A 26,512-nucleotide genomic window follows, 5' to 3' on the forward strand; every position below is an offset into this window, starting at 1 on the left:
ATTTCTGCTCTGAAAAGCTCACACACACACTATGTGCTCTGCTCTGTCCTCGCGAGTCCGGCAGCCGCTAACCCAGATCGGGTCGGCTCGCAGTCCGAATTCTCACACATCACAAAACAACAAAACGCACACGTAACAAAGCACCTTCCCCTCAAACACATTAATAAATCCAGCTGCTCTGCTCAGAGAGGTTCACTCGGTCCACTGGCACCGGAGCCCGAACGCAGAACTCGGATGCGGGGTCCAGATGTCAGTGGGCACGCATCCCCCCGCATCTCCCTCGTGAGGGGTGAAAGAGAGGCGAAGAGCCAGCGGGGCGAGAGCGCAGCGGTCTACATGACGCATTTGGTTTCCGATCAGGCGTTCTTTCCGATTGCTGCAAATACGAAACATGACTCGTCTTGCTTGGGGTGAAGTCCTCCCGCCGTACTCTTACCATCCATTCGGCTCTCACCGACACATCTACTGGAAAGCTATGAAAGCTTAGAGTACTGTTGTACTTTGACGAATTCGCACACAGGGGCACACAACAATGTTGTGATGTCTTTGTCACGCGTTGAAACACCAAACGCCTCTCTTTTACCCGAAATCCGCTCCTATTTACTCAAAACTAGCAACTCAACAAAACTCACCACAACAATAACACGACCAACAGGAAGTTGTCGGCCTTACAATCGAAACACGGAAGTTAACCGGAAGTTCTATCGTGCACGTAGGCTATTGCGATGACGATATAACTTGCGATACTTGAGCAAACAGTAAAACAACCAAAAAACATCAATTCCATTTAACTGCAACAATTGAATTTAAATAAGAGTCTACACAACTTAAATGTACTCCAACTGACCCTAGTCCACATAGGAGGCGAACATCTAACATAAAAAGCTTCATCCAACTGGTCAACAACATGAAGGGGTCCACCCGATTGGTCAAATGTTTGATTGGATTTAATTGATTCGTTAAATACTTCAAGCTAACATAAGATTGTTTTAGCACATTTAAAGTAACCATTTATTGCAATTTTTGCCATGGATATTGGATATTGCACAGCTTGATATGGCGATAAATGTGCGGTATATTGTGCAGGCTTAGTGTAGAATAACAAAATAAGACAAAAACGAGACAAAAATTATATAAAACAAAATGAGTCCAAAAGGGAGTGAGAAGAAGAAAAATCTTATACTTAACTTTGATTCCAAGAGTGTGTTCATTTATTTATTATTCATCCCAGAAATGGGGGTTACATTTGTCTGGCGTTTGATTAAATAAAAGAAAAATTTGCTTTAAGTTGTCTGCAGTTTGTACTTGGGGGGGCAAAGCACCCCCACACCATTACACCTCCTCCTCCATGCTTCACGTGGGAACCAGGCATGTAGAGTCCATCCGTTCACCTTTTCTGCATCACACAAAGACAGTGTGGTTGGAACCAAAAATCTCAAATTTGGACTCATCAGAGCAAATCACAGATTTCCACTGGTCTAATGTCCATTCCTTGTGTTCTTTAGCCCAAACAAGTCTCTTCTGCTTGTTGCCTTTATTTAGCAGTGGTTTCCTAGCAGATATTCTACCATGAAGGCCTGATTCACACAGTCTCCTTCGACTTAGATTTCTAATAAACAACTTCCCATCTGCAGAAACTATGTCCTAGAAAAACAGTTTTTTGGAGTATGACTAAAAAAAAAGATCATTGGGAATACTTTAAAAACGATCACAAATGATCAGAGTGAGTCTTTGATATCTGTCCTTCTCGTTTGTCTTCAAATAACTACTTAAGATATGCGATCGATGGTGCGATCTGACCTTGACCTTTGAGGTTACGTTTGAAGCCAAATGCTGCTTTCCTAATACTCTTCAGTCACCAAAACAAAGCTTCTGCACCGTTTCTGCTGTTTAAAGGCCTGTGAGTACAACTTTGTTCACAATATAGAATGGAAAAATAAACATTGTTCCCCCAAAATAATCTATTTAATATACTTTGCTGCTGTAACAACTAATCATTCAGTTTGAAATTCCTAATTTGAAAGGTCAGCTATAGCAAATCAACTTAATACAGACATCCAGCATGGATCCCCAATGGGAAATGTGTTGCATTAATGGTATGTCACATGAAAAGATGCCCTGATTCACGGGCCAATCCTCAGGGTGGCACTAATACAAGCTAAATTGAGTAATTTAACACTGGCACGCCACCTAATATAATTTCCCCCCTGAAAAAATGCAGACACGTTTCAGTCTAATAATGTTGCACTGCGGTGGAGCAGTAGAGCATAATGTTCTGCCTGGTTCAGTCTTACCAATAAAACCTTTACAGCAATTAATTATTTACACATAAACACACGCATGCAGACACTAATACACTGCCATTGAAATATAAGTGAGGAAAAGCCACCCAGTGAGTCGGATAAAAGCTCGTTTACATACGTAAGCAGGTCCTTCATCAAAGAAGAGTCAACTCTACAGCCACAAACACAAACACTGAAAGACCAAAATACGGCCAACTAAACACACCAAGTGTTTGGTATGTAACAACTTCCTTTGCTCACTAAAATTCCAATTCTTAAAACAAAACAAAAAAATACTGCAAGAGTAGATCATTGAAGTATGGGACTGGAGAGGAGACATATGTGCAGGTACATCCTGCAAATAACCAACACAGCTGTTTATTCTCAAAAGGCCATTCCAGCATGAAATAGACACGCTGGTCCAATGCACTTCAGGATAGCATTTCAGTGTCACATTTTGCCTTGTGCGAGTGTGAAAACAAGATTTCACAACTTTGAAAGAGAAGGAGAAAGCAGTTTGGATGCTTAACGGTGCGATACTGCTCCTGCAGGGTTCCGGCTTGTCCAAAGCTTCATTTGGACCACAAACGGGAACCTCAAAGTATTTAAAAGTAACCAAAATTTCACAGTACAGAGGTGGTACAACCACTCTTGAACATGAGGCCCCAAAAAAGAAAGGGGTGGTTTTAATTTTTTTGCATTTAAAATAAGCATTTAATTAAAAAAGAAACCAGATACACAAAATTACTGCAACACGACCTATGATGCTTACCGCCCTCCGAACACATGAACTAATTTAAGTTCATATTTAAAGTAAGCCAGACTCAGATTAAACTATATGGGTTTGTGGACATACCATGCATACTTGAATACACCCTAATTTAACTATTGGGTCCTTCTAAAGTCAGCATGGTGTAAGCTAAAATAAAGTCTGTGTTATGAGAAACGTGTGGACAGCAAAGACAGTGAATGGGAGCCAGCATCAAAGTAGCGTAGGCAGACATAATGTGAGTCATTAATCAGACTGAGCTGTAAAAATTGTAAACACAAACATTAGTGGTGTACCCTACATGCAAGCTGAGTAAACAAATTAAAAGCTAACGATTTCTATCTTCATAGAAGGTCATAGATGATAAAAGATTCTGTCATTATTTTTACTCACCCTGTTTTTTGTCCTCCCGTTAGCGTGCTTTCCTCTAAAGTCGGTCTGGAGTTGCAGTGTTTTGACAGGGGTGGATCCTGCGCTTACCTGAGAACACACAAGTTCAGAGGTTATTAAAGTTCACCGTAACTTAAAGATCATGTGCGGTTTGACTTCCATTAGCCACGAAGAAAAAACAAAACACAAAGAAGATAAGACAATCATGATGTAAAGAGTGTATATTTACTTGCAAAATAATTTTGGAACCAAAATAAAAACTGTTGGATGGGAAGACAAAAGACTAAAAAACCTCCAATGGGTGGTTTGGCAAGTGCATATTTAAACTGTGCAATGGATCGTATTACCTTTCTTATTCTTCTTGCCAACATCTTAACAAAGGGCAATGGGACAGCAAAGTGGGAACCGGAGCCAGAAAGAAGATGAAAAGAATAAAACACAAAACAAAACTTCCATGTGGAATAAAACTAAATAAATTCTAACATCAGTGCGTCTCTTCACAGATCAGCCAGAAGGAAGCGGGCACTGCCGTCTAATTTGTATTCATGCATAAAAACAAAACAGATGCTTTTTCAGCCATGTTCTTCATTCAAAGTGTTCACAAAGAATAGTTGATCCGAGTCCCACTGTGCCAGTGACTGATGAGAAAAAAAGAAAATCCTGTATTCTAAAAGAAACATGTTTGTCCTTGCAAGCAGCATATTAGCTTATCTGCACAACACTTCCAGCATGGTTTGTAACAATGCAGTACTGACCGATTCTTCTTCCATACACCTCCCTGACATGGAATGAAAAAATATCCATAAATTCAAATATCATAGTTAAAGTAATCTGTTGTGATGTACAATATGCAGCTGACCTGCAGAAAGGGTAGCAACCTGAATAAACAACAGTATCTAGAACAATTCTGAGCTATTCTATGAAAAAAAGTTCCAGTTTACCAACAACTTATTCCAAAAACAAACAAACCCTATAACAATACTTTCATAACTATCTACAAGTGTAGGCTGACTGGCCACAAACGGTTTAATCAGCTGCCACAAATAATCAATAAACCATCCACATGCGGTTGTTTAATAATCTTGTTTAACTTTCATTCAAATGACTGGAGATCAATAAAAGAGATGTAGATTAGTGGAGCACAGGGAAACACCAGGAAAATCATCAGAGATGAATGACTATGGGTAGAATTAGAGGATGTCTTCATTCAGTAAAAAAAAAAAGGAATATTCTAGTGAATCTATAGCAAAAGGTAGATTCAAATTCAATCGTTTATAACCTTTGGAGTGTTCAGTGTAATCACAGAGCTCTCTATGTTTGACAGAGATGACAGGGAAGGCACACCCCCAGTTTAAATCAGCCAGTCATGTAAATCAAGTCAAAGCAAATGGAAATGATTTGCAGCGACTTGCTTTGAGATGTGGCCACACCTTGGCTGATAAATCATACCTGAGGTGGGAGTTGGTTACTAAAATCATTTGAGCTTATAAACATAAGCTCTGGCAGTCAAAATCATTCCATGTCTGCTTAAAGCTCTAGTATTAAAAAAAAAATCTAAATACAGCTTTTCAACCTGAAAGAAGACGACTTCTGTAAATGTATTTGTTTGTGTGACACAATCCGTGATCAGTAAACAATATTCTATTGTGTGTGACACATGGAAGGAAAAAAATGTCATTACTTTTTCCAGCTTTTTTTTTTTTTTTTTTTAGGAGCCAGTTTAGCTCGTGCTGGTTTGCGGCGCCTTCCGTCCGTGAAACCAGGGTTCGAATCCGGGCTGCTCCCTGTTCCCTTCTCTACCTCTGTGCCGGTCCCAAGCCCGGTTGCTTTGAGAGGGTTGCGTCAGGAAGGGCATCCGGCGTAAAACATTGCCAAATTTATCATGCGACTCGTTTGCTGTGGCGACCCCTGATGGGAAAAGCCGAAAGAGAAAAAAAAACTTTTTCCAGCTTTTTCTATTCAAGAGTTTTCTTTTATATTTCCATTTGTCATATTGCATTATAGAAATAATTAAAGTGGGATTACCTCAACACTCCATAAAAGGGTAAATACGTGACAGTGTTTTTGAAATATTTTTTAAGTTTGATACAAGAGTTTTTGAACATATGATTAACATTTAATTGGTAAATAATTGTGATTTTTCTAGTAAAAGTATGAATCCTAATTTGGCTGTGTGTCTTCTTTGTTCATTTCCTGTCTGATAGGTTAAAAATTATGTGTAATTAGAACACCAGGGGGCAGAAAACAAGTATAAGATTGCATAAAACTGGTTTTCAACCTTTTTGCTGATCAATGCAATAGATTTCAGAAACAAATACTATATCAATTGTAAATCTACATACACTTTTTAACCCATTTCTTAATTACTTTACATAAAGTCACCTCAAGAACTTCCTTTTTAATGTAGGAACTTTTTTCTCAAACCTGTCCTCTTTTTATCTAATGATAAAGTTTTGCAGGTTTTCAAAGAGCAGACTTAAGAGTTAGTTTCTCTTGCAGCAAAGGTCCCTTAAAAGCCTCGTCTGTTGCTCAGACGTCTGTGATATCCATAGGAAACATTTGCATAACGACAACCTGCCAGCCAGTCTAGCAAGCCTGAAACAAAGAGCTGCCACTTTCACTTCCTCTTTTTCAACCGTGGTGATACAGATGTTAAAGAGCAGCAGCTAACCAGGTTTTTCCACAAACAAAAACCTCATGATGAACTTAATGAGAGCTTTGGAGGCTACTTTCACCAAAAGGCCTTTAGTAAATCTGTAATCTGTCTGGATCAGACTCATACAGCTACAGACGATTTGGTCAAGTACATCTTAGAAGTCTAGAATCTAAATTTTAAAATCCAAACATAACATTAAGATGTATTTAAGAAAATAAGAATAAAATTCAGTTTATTTGCTCTTCTTGTAGTGGAGCATTTCTGAAAAGGTTTGATGTCATGGATTCCTGTCAGACAATTATGTCTAATGACTTTGTGATGTACTGAAAGAGTGAAAATAATATAATGAAATAGGGTAAAAATCCTTTTATTTCTAGAACATTCACTGAATTCACCAATCTTTCACATCTAATTTGTAAAAATGAAGCCTAAACAAAAAATCTGGGTGTCAAACTGAGATGCAGCGAAGCAGAAACAAAGACTGTTTCATGCTACAGCAGGTGGTACAGAAACTTGTCTGGATAAATAAAACTTCTCCATTGAGACATTCAGCTTGTTAGTCACAGACCGTCAGTGCCAGTGATTGCCACTTAAGCCAAGAGGAATCAAATTAAATCAACACAAAGATTACAAAACGGAGCAATCGTCACGGAAAAACAAATTTTACGATGGAACAACCAACATGTATTGACATTCTGAGCACCTGAGCTTGGTTGATGCATCTTGAAAGTTTTGGCAGAGTTTTATTTTTGGGGTTCTTGGAAATGTGGGTGCCCAGAGGAAGCCTTTGCTACTGAATCGAGATGAAAGGCTGTGTCTCATCATTATGAGCTCGGGGAGTGCAGACAGTGGTGATGAAGTGGATAAGATGGAAGAAAATTCAGCTCTGCTGCCACACTGCACAGATTTCTTGCTGCAATTTATTCACAGGTAAAACAGTATCGCTGATAATGTCTAAAGCTTCCTGCTTTAATTATGTAGACTGGGTTACTCATACAGTAAGTAATCTGACCTTATTTAACAATTAAAACGTTTTAACAAGCTACGACGGAGTTTTAGGTCTGGTTTACAAAAAAAAAACGACTAATTACGACTTAAAAGTCTTAATAAAAATAAAAAATACTTTTTTAATAACGACTTAAGGTGTAAATTTACGAGAAAGAAAGTCATAACTGTTAAATTACTATTTTTTTCTCATAAATTTACGACCTAAAAGCTCGTAATTTTACTTTTTTATTTTTTTTTGGTGGCCCTAAAACAAACAAGCAATGTCGTATCAAGAAGACCAAAAAAAAGTTATAATGTTTTTTCTATATCAGTAATTACAAAAAGAAGCATACCAATTTTTTTAATGTTTTTATTAAAATAAAAAATAAAAAGTTAAAATTAATCCACATCTTTACTTTTGTCACTGAAGCAAACATGGTTATAAAAATTATAGAAAAAGTATGAACCATAAAACTGTAAAAAGAAAAATTAACTGCACTCAAAAAAGAATATCTATTATAATAAATGTTAGGGGTGTAGGGAAAAATTTATTTGGCTATCTGTAAAATCTTGCGATATTTCATTTGGCAATACTTGTATTGATTTAAAATGCTGTCAAGATGACATTTATTTAATTATTTATGCATGTTCTTCAGTGTCTGACTCTTATTTTCCGCTTAAACCCCTGACCGCTATTTGGCGGCACAGCACACTAAGCCTTTTTGAGCAGCTACGCTGCACCAAAACAACAACAAAATCTCACGAGAATCAGCTTGTGTTAAAGGCTAAATGTTCAGTCAGCCTCGCAGTTTTTGCTGTTATGAGACATGTGCTACTTCGTTTTTGCTTGGGATGCATACCAAACTGAAACTCTGTGCCACATTGCTGCCTGCTCCATATTAAAATGGATTGTAGTGCTTTTGTAGTGGGTTCCAGATGCTTCACTCCTGACACTTGAGATGTATCGTGAAATATATTGTATCACCAGACTCTTGCCGATACACACCCCTAGTAAATGTACTAATATGATGAGATGGAGAAACAGAATTATTGCAGAATTTGAGGCTCCTGAGCTTTTTTCTTCTCTTTCTCATCAGTTTCAAACTCAACTCGACATTTATTGCATTAAAAAACCACATTCAGACATGGGTTATGTGTTAAAAATGGCTGTTAATGACAATATAATTTTAAAAATATAGTCTGGACCTGCTACCAGATGCAAAACATAAAGACGTCATAAAATAATCGAGAGTGAAAAAAAGAGGCTGCTGCAAACTGCACGGTGAGCGAATGTACAGAATGAGATTAAGTCAGAAGCAGGAATTCTTTAGGGAAGTGTTAACTGAGTGAAAAGTGGCAGGAAGTCTTCACACTACGCCTGTTGTTCTGCATTGTTGTTGATAAGAAAGCTTTGCTCTTGTGCTGTCCTCTCAACAACAAAAGCAACTTGTGCCTCTAAAGCTGAAGCCGTTGCAGAGTCATTTAGTGTCAGCTCCATGTCTTTAATTCCGGGCAGCAAGTGCTGAGAGAATGAAAAATGAATGAAATATGGCTTAGAAAGGCTCACTCATAAACATATTTCAACCCAAGCTTTTTTTTTTTTTATTAAACGTTAGAAACCTTTGTGAAAACGTTTACAGAGAAGAAGGGCGAGAAAAGTTTTATTTAATCAAGCTTACATTTTTATGACAATTATTTAAAGCGTTATCAGGTAAAAGTAGGGGACAAATCTTAAATATTTCCATGGGAATTGGTCAAAAAGTTCAAAAAGAGTTACATTTTTAGATTATCACCATTAAGTGCTACATATGTAGAATGAAAAATCAGACAAATAATCCTAATTCAAGAAAAGGAAAGTAATGACTCAGAAACTATTAATGTTTAACTCCCTGTGAGGTGTCATTTCATTCAATTACACACATAACTACTCTTCAACCAACATTAATAAGTCAGTCTTCAAGCTTTACGAGTCGTTGTGGTAAATGAAATCTAGAGACACCTGCCAGCACGCTCAGAGCACGCCAAAGACAGACAGGTGGGAGGAGCCAATAGTAGGACAGGTCCCCAGTCTTTTGACAGACACACTTGTATCAAGACACACAGCCAGCACAAACACTAAACAGAGTGTAACACTTGCCCCAGGCGGCGTATGGTAGCTCTTTTAAATACAGCCAACACCCAATCCTAACACCTCTCAGAGGTTGCCATAGCGACAGCCTGTCTCCTTGTCTGCACTTTGGAAAGGGTAAGACTCCACCAGGGTGTCGGAGTTTGTGTGTGCATGTATGTCTGCGGGGTTGCAACCTCAGCCAGAATAGGTCTCAACGTTTCCTCTCAATCAGTCTAGCAGCTCCTCTGCTGTTGAAGGTCTCAGATGGGAGGATGTGAGAGCAGAGAAGCGAGCTGAGAGACGGACGCCACTGTAGCCCCGCTTACAGAGGCTTCTTCTTCAGGAGCAGAATCTGATTTATATTTTATATTTATATAATTTACCTTTAAAAATAAAACAATTCTCTCTTTTTCAAATTCTGATGCGGTTTTTTTTTTTAATCACAGGGTAAGAACGGAACAGATAATTTGCTAAGACTGTTTCCAGTATTTCACAGTGAACAATCAGCCTACAGAAAGACGATCCGTAGCAGGTGTAAAATACAAAGAGTTCAGCAGCAAAAAGCTGCGGTGAGTCAGAGAAGGCACTGAGAAAATGAGTGTTTATCTGTGTGTGTGAAAGAACCCCAGAGACCGCCGGAGCCTTCTGCTGCCTCTTCAGACAGGTCAGCAGAGTCAGAGGGAGAGCTGTGCGCGCTCTGCACGGACGTCTTCTGAAAGTTTAAGACGCTCTTACATTTCACTCCTCAGATTGTGTGCGCCTGTGTCTCTCCCTTCAGACTTTGACATGCACACTTGACAATCGCTAAAACTCCCACCATCTGCCCACCAGCCGGCAAACATAAACACAGATTTCTTCTGCTCTACTGCTCCATTTCTTTATCTCCCCGCATCGCTCTATTTTTCTGGGTGTCCTGGCTCTCCACAGTGCTGCCATCCATCATCATTAGGAGCGAATAGATGACCTGTCTACTCGCTCCCTGTCACCTTCCCCTGAGGAGTGAAGAGGAGAGGGCATAGAACAAGCCCCGATGAAAAACATATCGGAACTACAAATTAACATGGCCTGTCAATTCACTTTGCTAACTCAGAACATCACTTTACACAATGGTCTTAATGAATAGCATTTTCTCCTTGAAACCAAACTCAATAAAATAATAGGATCAACTGCACCATTTCTCCTATTCAGAGGTACAACATTTTTTTTAAAGAAATTTAAATTACAAGTGAGAGGTACTATATTTAAAACAAGCTATACATTTTTTTTAAATGTTGCCTGTGAGATTTACATTTACCATAGTAGTTGACTCTATATCTAACAATCTCAGCTCCATTTTGCCTGATCTCTAGATCCCTAAAGGCAGATGACAGTTTGAAGCCAAAAACAGGATGATACAACTGGAAAAGGCTGAGGTGGAGGAGGAAAAGAGGTAAGCATATAGATGCGAGGAGGACGATCAGAGGACAAAGTATTGTCTCCTGGTGATATGTAAAAATAACTCTGCTGCTGCTTGCTGAAGGAGCTAAATAGGTCAGAGAATTCCCAAAGAAAGGAAGACAGGAAAGAGAGGGGGAGCGCTGACATTGATTCAGCCTGCAGTATCAGTCTGAGGCAGAAGCCAGTCTTCAGTTCAGAATGAGGGGAGTCTCTGTGCAATTTTATACATTTTTCCATCCATCTGTCTAATAGACTGCCTGTCCAACTCCTCTTTCCCACATGTTTATTTTCCACCGATCCTTTGTTATTGTTTACACCTTTATTCCCTCTGCTAATATGCAAAGTCTTTACTTGGAATCTTATATGCAGCTCCCCAATTCATGTGTTGCAATTAACCCAGCTCCCACAATCCATTTCTGCTCCACAATGCCTCTTTTTTCCTCACTGTGATTTACCAGACTCTTAGGTAGAATTGTAGAGTTTTTTGTGTGTAAATTATGCTTCTGATATTATGCCATGTAATTAAAACAGAAGGTTTAGTAGACATTAAGACAGCTATGTTCCTGCAAGGTAGCTTATATTATTTTTAACAGTAAAGGGATTTTTGTGGCACAGAAGCCAGCATCCACTTTCATTTCTGGGTGCTATTATTTTAGGATTACCTGGAAAGAGATTTGCAGTGAACATCATTTCGTAATTTCAGACATTTAACAGCTTTACCCCGCTGTTTATCTTTTAAGCATGGGCTAAAATTCTTCTGGATCATAGATTTGTTTACATAACAGGACCAAACCTGTTACGTTATGGGAGGCTTTTGGGCATTTCAGGTATTCTACATTAATTCCATGAAAAAAAAAAAAGACTCTCTGTGACATTTAATCTCGTAGTTCACACATTTTATAGTCCGTTCACTCTGTTCCAGCGCTTTTATCGTTGCATTGTGCAGCTCGGAGACTGATTCAAAGCCGTGTAATACGAGTGGGTCAGCACTTCTCAGCTGCAATTAAATCTGAACCCATGAAAAAAAAAAAAAACGCTAAACATTCTTACTCATTCATTTTAATCTAGGTGCTTTCGTAACATACTGTTTTAGCAGTATGTGTCAACTGCATAACAGATGAGAGAACCAATGGTTTGCGAGCAAAGTTGATACATAATTTAAAAGAAAAGAAAATACAACGCACTAACATCTGTTAGCTTATTGCAACTGCTTGTTTCTTTTCTTTCGGCAAGATTACTTCACTAAAAATCCACATATTTGATTTTGATATAATAATGTGCTTACATACAGCTTACTTTAATATCCAGAACCAAAGATCATTAGGAAGCAAAAGCATGAATGGATTAACCTGCAGCACTAGTTCAAAACAGACATAGCTTGTCTTCTTTGCTCGGTAACTAGATGAAACAGAAATAACTTTGACCAGGCCACAGCATGAGAAGAACACTGTGGTCCTCCAGGATCCTACGTCTTTGCACCTACACCACCTGCTGTAATAGTGCTAGTTCAGCCTCATTTCCCTCTGTGCTGTTGGGTGTTTGTGTGACTCTCGCACGGTGGAACACAATATTAACTCATCTTCATTTATAGAGATATAAAAACAGCAGGGGGGGGTCCAACATTTGTTCATAATGGCGGTGCTATGGTACACTGTGAGCTTGGAAAGAAAGGACCTAATTGTGAACTTCTAAAAATCTATATAAATATGATGCAGTTCTTATACTGGGACAGTCTGTTTCAGAAACCATGCATCACAGAATCACAATTACGGAAGCTCCAAAAGTATCATGCATGTTTGTCCATTTCCAAAAGACAGGTTGAGTCAGGGACCCGCCCCCTCCAATGAATACAATTGAATGACCATCCTATTTCATTATTACTTTCTTTCCATGGAAAGCCTTACACCTTCCCCTTCAGCATGTTCAGGCTAACTGGATAGTTTATTTAGTTGATAGGTATTTTGTTATGAAGCACGTCGCCAAATGCAGCTTAATGAAGTTAGTGTTGCTGTTTTTAGCGCTAAACTACACTTTGGGTTGGTTAGCTATATAGTTGTGCAGTGTCTGCGTCAATGTGAGCTGTGCCCATGCTAAACTAGCCATACGCCTAGCTAGTTTTTGCAGATTTGTAGCTAATTACCTTTGCTAATACGTCAAGGCAAAGCAAGTGAATTAAGATTGCATGTTTATTAAATGAGAATACAATTCCCTTGTACAGAAAGGGGAAATCCAGCTCTTGGCACTTCCTCGTTTCAAAGAAGGAAGTAACCTGTCTTGATGGATATGTGTTAAATAGTCATCTAACAAGATACAAGTTCATAATACAAACTCACAAAGAGCTTTGCCAATTTATTTGTAACAATCAATCAGATGTGTATTTTCAACAATGTTTATCCTGCACACATGGAATTTCTCAGATTACAAAGCATACGTAAACCTTAGGTGTTATCGCTGGCTCAGTGTTGTCCCTCTGATGTAAACCCACTGCATGGCTGACAGCAAGTGCTCTGCATGGGACAGTTATGTCTTGGGTAACCATGACAACAGAAGCATCCCTCATGGGATGGGGTGCTAATTTGATAGGCAGGACTGTCATCTGTGAAGAGCCACAAACATTGGCTTAGTTCCACCACTGGACTTGGATTTTCTGGCTAATTTTTCTGTGAGTGGTCACACCCAAAGTCATTCCCACACTGTTATCAAAGAACCAGGTATTACGCAAGTACCCAAACGGTCACTACAACACAACACAAAGCTGCTACTGAAAACCCTTTTGAGTTTTTTGAGTTCACTTTGTTTATACCAATCCTATCTGTTGATGAGTACATAACATTCAGTGTTTGTGTTTAATCCATTTTTAGTAGGTTGCTACAGCTCAAAAGCTTTGACATGTTCTACAGCATGACATGTTCTACAGTAAGTCATGCTAATCAATTTTGGTTCCTCTCATATAGAGTAAAATTACCAACATGAAGATAAAATACTTAAGTAAGCTGCTACTGCTGTCTGAAAAAAAAAAAATATACAATGCAGGTATTGCTCTGTAACTGAAAGGTGTAAAGTCCATAGGATTCGAGCAGTAAATGGGCTTTATGATTTCCAACAAGAAAAATAAATTGCATGTTTTTATTCTTTACCTACTAAACTTTGATATTTTTAAATATATATATATTAGGGCTGCACGATATGAAGAAAACTCGCGATATGCGATATTAGTAATTAATATTGCGATAACGATATAATTTGCGGTATATAAACAATTAGCAAAACAACCAAAAATATTATTCCCATTCCATTACAACAGCTTAAAAATTATACTACAAATGACCCTTGTTGACATGGGAGGCGAACATACAACATAATAGGGCGCCATCCAATTAGTTAACAACGTGAAGGTGTCCATCTAATTGGTCAAATGCACAAAGGGATTCTTTCAATCCATTAAACACTTCAAGCTGCCATAAGATTGTTTGGCCACATCTAAGGTAACCATTTATTGCAAATTTGCTGTCTTTTGCGATATGCATATTGCACAGCTTGATATTGCGATAACGATAAATTTGTGCAGGCCTAATATATATTTATATATATATATATATATATATATGCATTTTCTAGTAAAAAAAATGTGACAAACCAACCTTATTGTTAACATTGCTATATTAGTATTGTACTCTTATACATTCAACAATGTGAAAGCTGACTAGATGCATATAAAAAAAAAATCAAATGTAACTGTTTAATAGAGCCGCTGAGTCAGCATTTTTCAATCCATGTTCTCACAGTCCATTGTTCCATTTTACTTATTTACCTGCTGTAACATCATGGTTTCGAATGACTAACTCCTCTATAAGCTGATTAGCTGAACAGCAGGCGGCATCCATGGCCCACTGCCCCATCAGTAACAAAAGAAAAGAACAGAGAAGCTGCAATTTCACTATTAACAAAACTGAAACAAAGTATACAAAGGAAATGTGTTCAAATGTTATGTAAGAGTTTCTAAAAGCGTATAGCATTTCTGTCAAACACTTTGAATTGCCTGTGCGCACACGAGGAAACATAAAATTGCCTTGTCAGGCCTTCCAATGGTCAAAGTTCTGAAATAATGGACAAATAAAACATAGGTGAGGTGTGCATACATCCAAATGAATAGTCCTTCTTCCTAAATACCACATTAGGTACATGAAATGGTAATTAAACTAGATTTGTGAAGGTGTTAATCTGACACGCTCTCTTTTAATTTAACAGTAAATGCATGTCACGCAGATTATGCTCCAGTACTACATTAAATATCATGAATATTTCATGAAATATTTAAATAGTCAACAATAAAAAAAAATAATGCTGTTTTTTATCATAAAGTTTCACTAGTGGCATGTTTGACTCTTTTAGATTTTGAGACGTAAGCTTTATGCTCAAGCAATCCCATGACTCTTGACAAGATAAGGAAGGTTAAAAAAAGAGAGACATGATTTCTTTGCAATCATGCAAGTATTTCATGCTGACGGTCCAACTTCTCCTCTGTAGTCCTCTGACACATTTCTAAAGGCTTAAAGAAGGATAAATCTGAGTAAAATGTACAGCAATTATCAACCAGCTCCCCAAAGAAGAAGACGATGTCACCTTCATCGTGTTAGCTTTGCACTCCCTGTTCATTAACAGAGCCTTGGCTTTTTTTTTCCTTCTTCATCCCTAATAGACATGTTTGTCCAGACTGTATAACAGTCCAATGAAGGAGTGGACTTTTAAATCAATTATGCAAATAAAGATTGTGATTAACACCCAGTTCTATCAGGCTAAATGTGCGGCACGCCCAGTTTGTTAACCTTGAATTTTTTTTTTTTTGTTGGTTTGAAAAAACACCCTCACTTTTATAAAAATTATGTTTAAGAGAAAAAGTCTTTTATTTCTAAGTGAATGGAAAGTATTGCTCATCTAGATCCTAATGAGTCTTCAGACTTCTGTGATGTTTCTGTTTTCTAATCTGCATCTTTTTTGGTCACTATGCCGTGGATGGCTATGCCTCCCAGCTGGAAACTACAATGATCTCCCAACAGGCAGCAAGATATTTTTTTATGATAATTGCATACTACAACTCAGTTTGCTGCCCTTTTTTTTCCTGTTCCTGGAAAAAAAAAGAGGCTTTTTTGAATGTCAGTACAGCATGATTCATCTTGTCAAAATTGAAGCACTTACAACATATAAGACAATAAATATATTCTCAGTTTAAAAAAAGAATCTAAAGTGTCTCAACATTCTGACAAAAGATGACTCATCTATCCAAAGAATGTGCAACTTGCTGGGCTGTGACAGGTTGCAAGAACAGCAATTATTAATTAAAAAGAATGTGTCTCGAGATGTGTGTAGGAGTTTATCTAACGACAACTTAAGTCATCTTGTTTCAATGTTACCTTATTTTAAACAAATTATAATGGCATAGAGTCACAGCAGGTGACTTTAACCTGTCTTGAACTTTTTACTGGCTTTTCAGATAGTATGATGAATGTGGAACAATCTTTACTATTGAGCATAACTGTAGAAAAAATATGAAAATGTGGCTTTTTTGGGTGTGTGACTGTGTGTGCCTAATGCAACAATCTTGCAGAATTTTTGTACTGTATGGATGTCATCCAACCTAATCTTAGTTAAACACCATTTCCTAGTGATCGTATGCAGACAAAAACCTTTGTAGGGCAACAAACCATTTCTTTTTTAATCATTTTTCTTCACTTGTTTAAGCTTACGTGTTGAGATTGAAAATTCTGCACTGAATTACATACCAGAACCAGGGATCTTTAATACGAGCTATAACAGGAGGCCGAAAGATCTAATGAAGATATGGTTATAAAGCTCTATTTATATAAAGGCTTTGTTTATGCTGCTTTGTTTATGCTATTTATGGTAACTTCAGTGCCAGGAGGTTGCTGGAGCCTACTGAGCAACAATCGAGCAAAGGCAGGAGACAGGTTGCCACTCTGTCTCAGGGTCACACAGCAAACAACCACTCACATTTACACCTAACAGACAATTTAGACTCATCAATGAACCTCTGCAGCGTGTCTTTGGACCGTGGGAGGGAACCGGAGTGCCCGGAGACTGCATATGCAGCCCAACTTTGGATAATTAAAGATTTTTCATTTATCTGCGCCCACAGCTTTGTAGAGGTAGATAGGATAGGGAAGTTTATTCTTAAAAAAGGTTATAAAACTCTTTGCTTTTCCTCAGAAAAATCTGAGATAGTTTATTATTGTAAAAAATCTTTCCTGCTGATACATGTTAATACCTTGTCTATACTCATCTATTTTTTTAAATTACATTTCCTCTAGTTGTTAAAATGTATAACTAAACATAAAGTAGTATAAGTGTTTTATCTCATTACCATCAGACAGATAACAGAAAAAGATTTAATAAGAGCATGACCAGCTGGCTGGCTGTGTGTGGCAAAGCAGATGTAGAAACTACAGAGAAAAGATCTTAAAATGAAAATATATTTCAATATTTAAAATGTCTAAATAAATATTTAATAGCAAATGCCAGGCGCCTGCTCTCTACCGTATAACTGTGTCAGAAAAGTCTGCTGCTCTATTGCATCCTCAGCTTTTTAACCAAATCCTCTCAGCAAGAACAACTACAATGGTTGGATTCAGTTCAATAGCTGTGGAGCAAATAACAGGAGCATTAGGGTATACTTCACTGTAGCAACTTCAAATCCATAAAACATGGCAATCCTATCAGTTGCTGATGGCAAACACATTTGAAAATCTTTTTTTTCCCCAGTCTAAACAGCAGGAACTGCAATAACAAATTTCATTTGTCAATGAAAAATTATGCCTCAGGGAATCTTGAGTCATGCAGGTGTCCACGTTGGCTGTTGGATGCAGAAAAATTGGATACGTATTACTTTTTTTTTTCTTTAAATCACGCCAGCTTTTCTCTAAAAAATAAATAATAATCACAAAAGCACCATTTGAGAGGAAACTCTAAAAAGTCTCTTATTACTCACAAGGCATTTTTTCAGAGAAAGAGAAAGTTAAAAAACAAATGTACAAGTAAGTAAAATTTTTTAATTACCAAAGACATAACTGCTAAATGGGAGTATTTTTGATGATTTTTACTGAAAAATGTATAGTGCTGCAGTTTGCTTTGTAGTTTTGCTCTGGCTTTGCTCTTTGAAATAAATACAGAACAAAGTTTATGTTTTTCAGTCCAATTTTTTAGTCCCTATTCAAAAAGTTTAAAATTATTGCTACTTTTTTTTTTTGTGGAGATCCCAAAATAACAGTTAAAAAGGTGCACTCTTTCCCCTTTAGTTAATATAGTTTGACTCAGATAAAACTAAGCAGCATTTGGGGTTCAAATTCTCTTTAAAACATCAGCCAGTTAAGCAGAAGGAAGGTGAAGTATATGGCGTTCTTTCTACCTTGCTGCATCTCTGTCATGCAGTCCGCCTCCAGCTGTGTTATGGAGAGAACAGCTGGTCTGCAGGTTCACTATCAAAAAGACCCGCCTTGACCTAAACCAAGGACTGCCAAAAGTCAATAAAAACAATCCAAACTGGCAATATTTGCTTGATTTCTATCTTACATCTGTTTGGGTTCGCATGCCCTTAAAAATAACTATTTTTAGATCTAAAATAATAAATACTGAATATTTTATGAGGCTCTTCGCAGTTCAATTTTATTTTTACATGAGGTTGATCTAAAAAAAAAAAATCATTTGCCAAACTAAAAATTATTTTAGAATTTGTTGTGGATAAAAACAGTAAGTTACTATATTGAAATGTGTGACGTGACACTAGAATAAAGCTTCCCAACTAACACATATCACACTAATTTAAGAAAATAATAAATACAGCTTTACCTCTCCTTTATTTTAAAGTTTTTTATTTAAATGGTAATCAAAATAATTACAAATATAAGAACTTGCTGAAGCATCACAATCCATTTTGACTTAACACTTTAATTCGTCTTACACCGCTGACTTTGGTGATTTAATACCTTTAAAAAAATTTTCGACAATCAACCACAGTGGCTGAACCATACTGGGATTCCAACTGGCAACTTTCCATCTGTAGTCCAAACAGGGTTTGCTTGGAATAAATAAATGGCTCGACTTTCCTGGAAGCCTGAATAAGAGTAAGCTATGGTTTCCCTTATCTAAGCTCTTTTTGACACACTGAGCAGAGCTGGGGCATGAGAAGAAGGAGGCATAAGGGAGGGTTATCACTTAGGCATGTGTGTGTGTGTGTGTGTGTGTGTGTGTGCGCGTGCGTGCTGGCAGTAGGGCTGGGGGGTGAGAACTGGGCCATCAACATGAGCACACTATATTAAGAGTGGGTGCTCTGGGAAACGGATCATATGGGGATGTATTGGTATAGCAACTAATCAGATTTCTGCTTCGTTCAGGTCAAATTGGAAAGTATTTTGAATATGAAAGTTACCAAAACTGATGTCGCCAAAGAAAAACAAAAAAAAAACTATCAATGCATGATTAAACAGACAAAAAGAAAAGCAATTTTCTTAAAAGATTTTTTCCATAGTTCTTTTAAACTGAGTTTGTTAACATTTTTAAATGCTAAACTACTCTTTTGTTTTTTTTTATGCTGATTTGGTTTTAGGTAAATAACAAAGGGGTATTTTTAATAGTTTGACATGGTATTTTACTCTTCAGAAGGGGAATAAAAGCATTTTTAAGCATCAGATATTGTCATTAGCCAACACGTGTGTGGAAATGTCAAAACATCACAGATCAGCAACAATCCAACAGTGTGAATCCTTCCTAAAAAGTCAGGTAGATAATTCATTTCCTCAGAAAATGCATAATCTATAAAACAGCAATGTTCTGATAACTAATAATCCTAAGGTTTTTAAAATAATGTTTATTTTTGCACTAACTAGCGTGGGTTAAATATTTCATTACTTTTTTGTGGCCAAGTTGCTATGTAAAAAAAATAAAAATAAAAGATTAAATCAACAACAATACAGTGAAGTATACAAATAAAATTTAAAGAGGCTTCATTTAATTCTGAAGCTGTTAGGATCCCATAAACATGTCTCCTTGAGTTATCTACACGCTGTCCTCCATTGTGCTACACTGCTTAAAAAAACAAAATCAATTGTTCTCAGTTCACATGTTGTTTCTCTTTCGGCTTTTCCCATCAGGGGTCGCCACAGCGAGCGAGTCGCATGGTAAACTTGGCAATGTTTTACGCCGGATGCCCTTCCTGACGCAACCCTCTCAAAGCAACAGGGCTTGGGACCGAATTGTTCTCAGTTCACATACATCACAAAATGTAACAGTATTTCTGCAGAGAAAGAAGACTTCATTTAGAAGGAAGATCGTGAACCAAATGCATAATTTGCCAACAATTCTTCTAAAATAATTAAACAAAAACGGCAGAGAACAATCTTTAATCATTAATTATATATGTATTGCAAATGAACCACACAGAGAACCAAAATAAATTAAGAACATGAACAGTGTGTGATTATTGCACTGTTTGTATGAGATTCAATAGTGATTCATGCATCGATTACAAAATTGGAACGCGACATGTGCGCGATGTTAAAGTTATACATTGGTGGTAGATGCGTGAAAAGTCCATTAGACATTCTTGGAATAGTCGTGGAAAGCCACAAATTTGCCTATGCACCTCACAAAAAACACGCACAATTGCGTACGATTTATGAAATAATTGCATATAATCTATGTTAAATATGCATAAACTGCAAGCTATCAGCTACGCGGATGAAAAGGGGAATCGAGTAGCCTTCGGATTTTAAGTGACTCCTAACAAGTATGTTAATAAAAGACAAGTCCTGAATATTATTATTCCTATTCGAACCTAAACTACAATATCCCCGAATGTCAGCATGACAAGCAAAAGAGCTCTGCGGCGGAGCTAGGAGCTATGTCTGGAGAACCACTGCGGTGTGGCGAAGCGCAAGCTTGGGCATCCTAAATGTTATATTTTTCTTATATTCATTGAGACAATAATAAATTGATCATTCTTGTTTTTCTTTTTCCTTTCTTCAACAAGTGTGGGTCACAGCGCAGCAGGATGGAAAAGCATATCCGTGTTTATGAATGACTTATGACGTGAATAATTATTTTGTTCGCACGAATGAATTATTTCGAGGGAACGAAGTAGTATTTTGAGGGAACGGAATATTAATTTGTGGGAACGAGATATATTTTATGTTTTCCATGTCAGGACACGGGCTCCGTAGTTTTGCCATAGGATGTCAAAATAATACATTTTACCAATAAATTTGAATGTGAAGTCCCCCCCCCCCCCCTTTTATTTTGAAATGTTGCAGAGTAAAACAGGGATTTAACGCTTTTCATTATTGACTATGTCAAACAATTACTGAACTAAATCTCAACAAAACAACAGTGTTTTACAAAGTGAACTGCTTTAAATTATTTCCTGCTTTGACCACTTCAATAGCGCTGAAGAAAGCTGTGAAACTGCTATAAACAGGGCACTGATGACAGTGGGGTGAATGTAAATCATTCAGTTGTTATTTTGGATTAGTGCATCAAGAGTGCAGCTCTTATGGCTGTCAACACCAAAAAATATATATCACTTTTACATGTCCTTGAGTGCATCTGTTACAAGCTAATAATGATGTTATAATAACTTGACAAACGTGTTCTAATAAAGATATCTTTTTTTTCTCTTTGTTGTTGAGTTGTGCAAGCTGTGAGACAGACTGGAAAACCTTAAATGGCCATCTTTCTACATCTCTGCTTCTCGCTGTCTGTCTGTCTCCCTTTCTGTCCCTGTGACCCATTCACGGGATTCCACACCGAGGTGAAAGGAAACAGGAACGGCTGCAGTGCCTGCTGTTGGAAAAATGCAGTTTCTGCAAAAAAAACTAAATAATAAATGTTTCCCATCTCCCATTTAATACACACACACACACACTGAGCTAATATTCACATTTTGCATTCTTTGTTCTTTTGCCAGTTGGGAAGATGTTGGAAATGATGAAAGCCATTCCTGTTTCTGATGAAATCCAGTGGGGGAGAGAGTGTGTGTTTGCATGTGTATTAGCAAGTGTGCGTGGCAAACAACACAGCTAGATATGGTCACCACCGTACACATGGATCTTTTTATGATTGAGTGCGGATGAACATTCAAAACAGCAGTGCGCTCTGTGGCCGTCAAGCCCTTTGCACAGTCTCCCTTTCACCAAAGCACAAGCGGGACTACCAACTCCCTGTTGTGCTTACGGAAACCCTGACAGCCAACTCCCATTTTACCCAAAAAGGAAACCTTTGACTAATTCTCCAGCCAATTGTACAAGTGTTTAATTTCTTCAGCGGACAGGACTAAATAAGCTGCTGTGAGCTCAAACCCTAGGACTCAGAGAAGGACTCCTGTTCCACCACCAGACCCCCAAAGAAAAATGTTGCAGAAGCAGCAGTGGGGAGAGAGAGGAAGACAACTTGTGCAGTTAAGGTGTCAGGTAGTGAGTGCGCAAGATCCTAAACTGTTTAAACTGAGAGCACGACATAAAACAAACAAGGACTCCGGCAGCAGGAGTGTGACGCTGTTTCCCTGCTTTTACATAAAACAGACACAAAAGGAATTGAAGAAAGAAAACCTAAACTACATTAAACATGGATATAGTTTTTGTTATGTAGCACATTCTGTTAGAGTTCTTTGGAAGAAACCTTATCGCCTGCTTTTGACGGCAAAAGGCAAATATAGCATTGCCCAAAGAGGAAAAGGAGTTTTTCTAAATCTTAAAATAATATAAAAGCATTATTACAGCCTATTTTTCCAAATAGATATAGTATGCTATATCTCTAGTATGCTGCTATTTTATCCATATATGTCTCCAATCTTGGCGCATATCATTTCCATTTGTGGAAATTAAATTCCTGTTTAACCCCAAAGCAAACAATTCCAACTCAGTGTTCTTTTATCAGCTGGTTGACATCAAGAATAAATCAAACATCCAAACCCTATAAAACGAACAATAAACACTCAATCTGAAATGTAAAAGAAACATTTCAAATTTGTTTTATCAGTTTTTCTATGTGCAGATGGATGAAAGGCAATCAGAACAAAATAATACAGGTAGTAATTAAGGAATCCAATAATAGTCACGGCCAGCGTGCAAATAAATAAAAAACTGATATATACAAAATAAAGAAAAGAAAAAAATCTTTGTGCTCTGAAAACCATAAAGAGCAAAAGCAAAGTAATCATGGTGATGTAATGCCAGCTCAACCAAACCCCCTCTGGTCCTCAACCTTTTCTGTAAGTGCAGAACACACTCGCAAACCAAGGGGTCTGCAACCGGAGGCTCCGGAGCCACATGCGGCTCTTCTATCCCTTCATTGTGGTTCTTTGGCTTTAATTTGAATAAATATTAAGTTAACATTTAAGTTATTAAGTTGATAATTTAAGCACATATTCCTATATATTTTTCTGCACAACAGTGTCTTGCTGATGCTCAGTATTTAAGAAAATAATTGCGTAAACATGTATAAATAAAAAATAAAAAATCTGGATTCTACACCGAAGTTTGCGTTTATATTTCATAGTATAAGGAGAAAAAGAATGAAAGCGCACCAAACTGATAGAAAATATGCTGCAGTTGGAGGATATTATTTGGTATATTTTATTTTGAAAGGAACTTGCACCATCAAAAGTAAAGAAGTTAAAGTTATTAATAGAAAAATATAACACTAACGTTATTGTAACTATTTAAAAGCTACATTTTATAAATGAATGGCCTAAAGTCCACTAAAAAATATAGTGTATGTTTTTAAAACACCGAGTTGGGACTTTGGTTTTCGTTGGGTTTTGGTCAGTTAAAAACTGGACCAAGTAGCTCTTTTAGCGCTACAAGGTTGCAAACTCCTGATCCAACCCATGCTCCTCATTTTTGGTGAAAGTGATGCCAAAAACATTCTAAAACATTGAAGTATAAAAAAAAGGTCAAAACCATAAACAAATAAACAAGAATTCAGGATGTCAAAACATGCAACTTCCATGTCTTCCTCTATACAGAAACTACCGTTTCAATGCTGTAACAAGCTACAACAAATGATGTCTGTTTTGGCTCCATTAACACACTGGATGAAGAAGGAGGTGTGTGTTTCCACAAAGACCTTTCTCTTTCTAACTAGGGCAGGTGTGGTTTTGGGGGTCACCTCACGAGTGAATGGGTGGGTGGGGAGGAAGCATACTGAAGGAAACAAAAATAACCCAGGGCAACCGACCATTAGTCAAACCTGGAGATCAGCAAGAACCAGAACCTGATAAACCAGCACAACCTACTATACAAAGCAGCAGTGGACCACAAAAGGAACAGCTCAGTTAAGTAGGGAATCGAAGCAGAAAACAAACGGTTGCCAGGTTTCATAAATACCAAGAGGAAAGCTATAAGCCTGAGCTTTTGTTTGGGAAGTTCCTGCATGGTTGCAGGTGTCAAGAGCTTTGCATGCTGATAAACTGAACTGCTTAATTTGATCTTCCAAGAAAGGGGACACAATGCTACTTTTCGTGGTTACTACATGGGCTACAAGCATAAGGTATGCCAAAAAGCTGGTTCAGCAGGAAAGAGGAGCAGCGCAGCATTTCTTCCTCTTTCTACTCCGCGTACAAAACACAGACAGACAGTGGGAGGAAATGGCTTGATATCAATCCACTACAATGCAACAGAGCACTCACTTTTGGTTTCTTTTAAGTGACTAGAGGGACAAAAATAGTGCATTGCAACAAGAACAAAATACAAAAGATTACAAAAAAATAGCTTTTTAAATCTCTTATTGCGACACTTTTTAAGTTTTTATTTCAACAAAGAACGGAGTCCGGAAGTGTGCCATGACACCTGCTGTAGATGAGATACGGTCCAACTGACTCTTTTTGTCGGAGAATATTCCATTATTCTGGCAGCCAATCAACAGTTCCTCAAAGGTGTTTTAAAACTTGGAAGTTCAAGAATTTTCAAGTCCCGAGTTCCTCTTTTTTTATTTTAGACAAAGAAAATCGAAAGTATGAATCAAAGAAACAATACCAAACCCCTGTTCCGGTCATTTTCGTGACCAGTTCTGACCAAACGCAGAAAAAATGTCTTACAAGTTAGTCCGAAGTGAATAAAAACATGTTTCTGGTGAGACTGCTCTCACTTTTAGCTGCGAGGAAACACATTTCGAAAATTAAAAGCACTTACGGTTTGGTGTGGTAGTCCGTCACTAACAGAAATACACAAAAATCCCGATCGAAATAGACAACAAAATCCAACAAAATGACAACAGTCCGGGGAGCCGGGACAGCGCGCGCGAGCTCTTTAAGCCTTGGCCGCGTGCTGGTCTATGTCTCGCACGAGACTGAACAGAGAGAAGACAGAATACGCCTGAGATGACAGGTGTCAGGGCGCATGCGTGGAGGAGCAGGGTCGACTCATTCCGCTGGAGTAAAGCTGCAAGAAAAATTGGTGAATTTTTATGTTTTTAGAGGAACAGCGACGTGTCGTGGCGTAAAAATCCTTCGATGCAAGAGATTTATTATAAAGTGTGTAAGGAAAAACGTGACAAAAAGTTTAAAAAAAATAACAAAAATGAAATTAGATGTACAGGCGAAATGAATGGTTGATTGTGGTAGCTTTATTTATGATCAAACACGATTGTGTTGTTCTCCTTCAAACAGACTTTTTCCTGGTAAAAAAAAAAAAGCATCTGGCGATATATTCATCATCGGTATTATTCTCCAGTCGACCTCCTTATAAAAAATTCAGCACAAAAAAAGCTTGGCTGACTGGAAAAACAGCACCTAAAAGCCTCTCCTGCGCGCGCCATCGGTTCGGAAATGGGCGTTGCCAACTAAAGCAGATCTCGGGGCAGATTAAAGTTAGACCGACATTCTTGTTTCGGAAATGGCAGTGACCGATCAACGAGATCAACCCGGGATTACGGGGCTTCAGTCAACTATCAATAGCCATGTGCCTGCAGGACGCAAGGAGGGGGGGAATGGGGAGGGGGGGGTGCGCAGATGGTGCATATTCAGCCACCGGCCAGGTCGGGTGATGCTGTTTGTCCCGTCCGTAGCGCTGAAGAGCGCAGACTCCTACTCCCCCCCCCCCCCCCCCCCCCCCCCCCCCCCCCCCCCGCGAATGATGGCAAATGTAACCTGTCCTGAGACACATCCTCCTGTCCCGCAGCTCACCGCGGTAACAGCTGCATGCATCACACGGACGCAAAAGACAAATAGCTGCTCAGTTTTACCTGTGAGCTGCACTCGTCAAGGCCGTCGTCGTTACTTCCCCACTTACTGAATCCATGAGGTTCACTCTCCGGGCTGCTCTCTCCGCCGAGCAGGCATTTAGAGGCAACGGGATTTGATCACGTGGTCACGCTCCGTGCTCGTTATTGGACCGCATGAGATGCTGCTGCCCATTCTCACCTGTACCCTGGACTTTTGAGTGCAACTATATATTTCCCCTTTATTCTGACAAAGCTAATGCTTAGCTGAATGAAGTAAAAAGAAACTTTATTTTTGAATTTAAAGTTTTGCTGAAATTCTGCAAAAAAATGGAGTGTTTCAAAGCCTACTGTGAAGAAAAAACGCAAACCTGTTAAGAAATCAAAGCAATAAGCAATACTTCCAGAAAGGTTGCTTAAAAATGAAGGTAACTGCAGGAGATTCACAGCACTGACACCTTCCAACATGATTACAATTTAGTCCCAAGATATTTTTAAATTTCTGTGGCTCTAAAAGTCAAACCTGTGTTAAAGACCCAATCCGACAAAAAATGTGTTTTTGTTGTCTTTTACATTTTCTTTTGGCCTTTTTCTAATGATTGAAGACGTATATAAACAAAATGAGCCCGCAATTTAGAGGCATATTATGTCAGAGGAAA

At 38.1% G+C, this 26,512-nt stretch overlaps 1 protein-coding gene across 3 annotated transcripts in view; it reads right to left on the reverse strand.

Annotated features, from left to right (window-relative positions):
- The window catches only part of strbp (spermatid perinuclear RNA binding protein), a 77,519-nt gene extending 51,528 nt beyond the window's left edge, over positions 1–25,991 (reverse strand). For 2 of the 3 annotated variants that reach the window (XM_023961168.1, XM_023961170.1), the window contains exons 1-2: positions 24,827–24,996; positions 3,445–3,531 (exon numbers count right to left, since the gene is read on the reverse strand). The gene's annotated coding sequence lies outside the window, so the exon portion shown is untranslated. Of the gene's footprint in view, positions 1–3,444; positions 3,532–24,826; positions 24,997–25,877 lie in introns of those variants that run through there. The other variant, XM_023961169.1, reaches the window with a different exon arrangement.
- Between the last annotated feature and the right edge of the window lie 521 nt (positions 25,992–26,512).

Source organism: Oryzias latipes, chromosome 12 (assembly GCF_002234675.1).
Source record: "Oryzias latipes chromosome 12, ASM223467v1".
Classification (NCBI taxonomy): Eukaryota; Metazoa; Chordata; class Actinopteri; order Beloniformes; family Adrianichthyidae; genus Oryzias; species Oryzias latipes.